The following is a 4,670-nucleotide window of genomic DNA, read 5'->3' as shown; positions in this document are numbered from 1 at the left end:
ATTTGGAGGTGAAGGACTTGGATCAACTGCCCGCCATGCCGGAGACTGCTGGACGGCGCAGACGAGGTTGGGTGACGGAGGGGAGTGGAGTGAAGCGGCTAGGGTTTGGTCCGGCGAGCAAGTGGGGAGAAAATGTGGGGTCGGGTGGGCCAGCTTAGGCCGGGTCCGATGTGGTGGGCGTGTCCGGGTGATCCATATCCATCTCATATTTAAGCTGGATGGATATGAGGAGTGCCGGTCAGCCCAAATGTTTGAGACCCGTTTGAGGCGCCCGTCTGGATAAAAATTTCGCGACCGAACAATGCGGGGCAGTCCGCCCGGGAGTATGAGGCTATGTGTTCCTTCAAAAAAAAAAAAAAACTCCAACTCAGACCGAAATCCCCAAATCGACCTAGCCTCCTCCCGCACACTCCGCTGCCGCCGCCCACCCTCCGCCACACCCCAGTGCCAGCTTCCTTCCCGACCACGCCGCCAACCACCGTCCGCCACACCCACTGCCACTCCCTCCCGGACCATGCCGCCGAGCACCCTCCGCCGCCCCGACCACCATTGGCCGGACCTCCAGCAGCGCCCAAGCAGCCAAGCCTCCTCCACGCGCTCTCCGCCAGGCTCGAGTTGCTCAAGCGTTTCAGCGGAAGGATCTGTTCGGGTGATGAAGGATGGCTTCTATCTTCCACCAGATTTCGCATGACCACGAGGTAATCCAGTTAGGTTTAGTTTGGATTTGGCTGTCTTGCTCGGTGTCGCCGCCGCCGAGCTGCGTCCCGATGCCGACGTCGCTGCTGCTGGACGCCAGCGCCGGGCGGAAGAAGATGCCGACCCCGTGCGCCGTGCAGGTGGCTGGCGGGGGGCGTGGAGGTCGGCGCCACCAAAACAAGCTGGTCCTCTCGATCTAGCAGTTCGCCTTGGTCTGTTCTTCATCCTAGACCGAGCGGAGTATGCTTCATCCTGCAGGTCTAGTACCAGTCGTCCTGCTCTGTACTGAAATTCAGTTCGCTTTCTTCCACTATTACTCCATTTTTTGCTCAAGTAGGTACTGCTCAAGTACCAGTCGCCCACGCTTGAGTACACCCCGATGGAGTAAATGTCATCAGGTTCTTTCAGTCATCTTTGCTCAAGTAGGTACTGCTCTGTACTCTTTCAGTCATCTTTGCTCAAGTACTCCATGGTTGGAGTAGTACTGAAATTAGCCCCCTCGTATCATCATCTGCTTCATAATTTTTCCTTGTAACATTTGCTTCAGTTAGTACTCCAATGGTTGGAGTATGTGATTAATTTCCATTTCAGTATTTCACACAACCAATTCACTGCTTCCATGGTGTATCAGGTCCCCCATGGCATTGGCAAGAAGAAGAATGAATACTGAAATCAAGTCAGAATAACAAGGATCACAGCACCTGGAACTGCCTGATGTACTCCACCATCGGACGGCGAACATCTCCGCCATCGGACGAGGGAAGCGGGGGGAGAACGGGATCCCCAACGCGGCGCCGGCGCGCACCCGGTCCATCGGTAGTATACTCGTTCAGTCATCTTTGCTCAAGTAGGTTCACTTTCTTAATGTGATGCTGCTGCTGGAGTAGTACTGAAATTCACATAATGTGATGTTGCTGCTGTAGCACTCACATTGTGGGAGTATATTCAGTGATTTAGTGATTCAGTTTGGAGGACTTGCTGCTGTTTTGTTCCAAGCAGGAGTGCTTAAAATGGAGTAAAATGTTCAGGACATGCTGTTGTTTTAGCGTAGCAAATTCAGTAGGAGTAATCTCTTTCAAAATGTTCAGGAGTGCTTAAAATGGACTAGTGTAGGACTTGTTGTTGTTTTCTTCCAAGTAGGAGTAGCAAGTGGAGCAGCAGTACTGTAGGACTTGATGTCATGGAGTAACATGTTACTGTGAGTGAGTTTATAATTGTACCCACTTGCAGCAACTTGCTGGTCCTTATGTTTTCTGTAGCTTGTGCTTGCAGTAATTATAATTAAAATTATAGCACATGAAGCTTCAGTATTTTAGCACATGAAGCTCTTGGAGTAGGACTTGGTGGTATGAGTAATTTGGAGTAATTTGGTTGCTCAAGCCCAATTAATCACCAACCTACTCCACTAATTTCAGTCAGCTTACCATCCATTAGTTCCAACCATGAAATGTTTGCTTGGCCTTATGAGCAGGGGAAGTGTAACTGAAGATGAGTACTCACACCTTGGCTGCTGATAAAGGCGATGGCGAAGCGGTTCTGGGATCATCGGCGCTGAGAGAGGATTGTACCCAGGGGCTCATTAAACTCTACGTTCCTGTTACAAAGAGGCCTGAATGCCTACATGACCATGATGTTCTTTGTTGCTGTCAAAGAAAATCTTTGGTGGGAGCACATTTGATCCATTTAGTGAGCACATTTTCTAGGAGTAGAAATCAGTGTTAACTGACAAATGTTCAGTAAATGGATGCTATCAAAGATTTTATTTACTGCTGTCATATTAGTGTTAGCGGTATATGCTCTATGTAAACTCTATTTAGAGATTCAGTGATGGGTTGATTTACAAATACTGAAGATTTGGAGTAGATGGGATAAGCTTGACAACAACTACTCAATTTGCTTGGAGTAGGCCTATTTTGCTTGCAATAAGTTGGAGTGCAGCAAGTGAGTAGTGCTCAGTACTGTTAAGTTAGAGTAGTCATGTTTAGTTCAGTACTGTTGAGTTAGAGTAGTCAACAAGTGTTGCTTAGGACTACACTGAACATGTTGCACCTAACTGACCATATTCAAAGCAAGTTAAATGAAAAGCAAGTTAATGTCAAGTTAACTGACCATATTCAAGTTAACTGACCATTTTGACAATAAGCGTTCATTTAAGTTAACAGTAAATCAAGTTAATGTCAAGTTAACAGTAAATCAAGTTAACTGAAAAGCAAGTTAATGTCAAGTTACTTTGTCAACTTGTTTCTGTTCACAGTGGTGAAATTTTGTCAAAATGCTTGTTACTGACCATTTACTCTTGTCAAAATGCTTGTTCCAGTGTATTGACCATTTAATCTACTGACCATTTATATCATGGATGGAGAAGTTCATTTTGCTGTGTACTGATGGAGAAGGTCATTTTGCTGTGTACTGAAAGCACTCACAATGCTTGTTCCAGTATAAATAATGTTTAGTTAAAACTGAATTAATCTTTTCAGTACAACTAAATGATCCACTGTTCTTCTGAACAATGACATGCTTTGTATAAATACTGTTTAGTGCATATTACTCCTATACTCATCAGTGCATTTTACAATGATATACAGATCGAGTGTAGTCATTTGGTACTTGCCTTTGAAGTTGTAGCCCCTGTAGTAATGTCAAAATGATGCTTATCTACTCATGTCAATTAAGTGATGGAACTACAAGTACTCCATTAAGTGATGTAACATCATCATGTACTGGCACCATTTTTGCCTTGCTTGTTACTCCATGCTGGTCCCATGTCAATTAAGTGATGGAACTACAAGTACTCCGTTCCATAATTTTTATCGTGGTTTTAGTTCAAATGGAACAGAGGGATTAATTGGCAGTGCCAAATGCAGAAGCATTTGGTTCTCAACATTGAACATGGGTTTAGACTGAATTTGACAAGGAACATGGGTTTAGGCATATTTGGATGCCTGATGGAAAATGTGAGCTGCAGCCTGCACACTGGACCTGTTAACTCCTGAATTTCAGTGCACTTGCGCCTTTTATTTGTTTGCTTTCAAATTCTAGTGATTCCTCAAATTCTGCTGTAAATTACTGCTGTTGTCGCGCTGTTTAACTGATTCCTCAAATTCTGCTGTAAATTCCAGTGTACGGGCGAGGAGTACCTGCCTGGAGTGTTGTTTGCGGCGAGGACCAAGCTGGGCAGCGTTGAGAGGACCAGGCTGGTGTGGCGAGGACCAAATTGGGAGCGGCGGAGGTGGCGATCAAATTGAGAGCGGCGGCGACCAAACTGGGCAATGATGACGGGGAAGAGTCTGGCGAAGGGGCCTGCTGGTGGATGGACTAGCAGCTGGAGGAGGTGGAGGGCGGAGGAGGAGGTGGCCGGCCTGGTGGAGGAAGACGACGACTCTCAGCGACAACTCTCGTTTTCAAATCAGGGGTATTTTTGTACTTTTTTTCGTTTTCACCTTGTCGGAAATTTCTCCCAGCTACAACTATGTTGGTACAGAGGGAGTAATCTGCATGTTGGTTTGTGTTCTTCAGCAATCACGATACTACTTTGTGATCTGATTAGTGAGAGGTATTTTGCATGGTTCTCTTATATCTTTTTTCTCTCTATATAAAGTAGCATTATTTCAAAATGTCCTTGTATTTTCTCTCAGAAGCTCACACCTGAATATCATGATATATGCTTGTAAAAAGTTCTGTATGTTCTTTTGAGTTAAACCTAACACTGAACATTTTAGTTTCTATAATTCTGTCAGTTAATGCTGGAAAAACGTTTGAATTTTGTTTGCTGTACTACTCACCTTTGTGTGCTCAACTGCTCATACAAAAATACAAGATCCTCTGATGTCAAAAATTCATACAGGTTGTGGATGTCACTTCCTTTTTCTCCATCGTTGTCCCTATTTTCTCTTATGTGCAGTTTTTGCAAACAGAGTTCGATGAGTCTTCACTTTCAGGGAACTGAACTTAATATCAGAGGCAATCATCATCTG

The 4,670-nt window shown here is 45.1% G+C and overlaps 1 long non-coding RNA gene across 4 annotated transcripts; it reads left to right on the top strand.

Moving 5' to 3' along the window:
* The first annotated feature begins 372 nt into the window (after positions 1-372).
* Positions 373-4,270, top strand: LOC125531976. 4 transcript variants are annotated; one of them, XR_007293659.1, is made up of 4 exons: positions 373-954; positions 1,034-1,122; positions 1,328-1,543; positions 2,168-4,270. It is a non-coding gene; the product is annotated as an uncharacterized LOC125531976 (long non-coding RNA). The 4 variants fall into 4 exon arrangements; XR_007293658.1 differs by having other exon boundaries at positions 373-1,118; XR_007293657.1 differs by having other exon boundaries at positions 373-1,122; positions 1,328-1,512.
* The last annotated feature ends 400 nt before the right edge of the window (positions 4,271-4,670 follow it).

Source organism: Triticum urartu, unplaced genomic scaffold, assembly GCF_003073215.2.
Source record: "Triticum urartu cultivar G1812 unplaced genomic scaffold, Tu2.1 TuUngrouped_contig_8673, whole genome shotgun sequence".
Classification (NCBI taxonomy): domain Eukaryota; kingdom Viridiplantae; phylum Streptophyta; class Magnoliopsida; order Poales; family Poaceae; genus Triticum; species Triticum urartu.
This window is presented reverse-complemented; position numbering and strand designations above follow the sequence as displayed.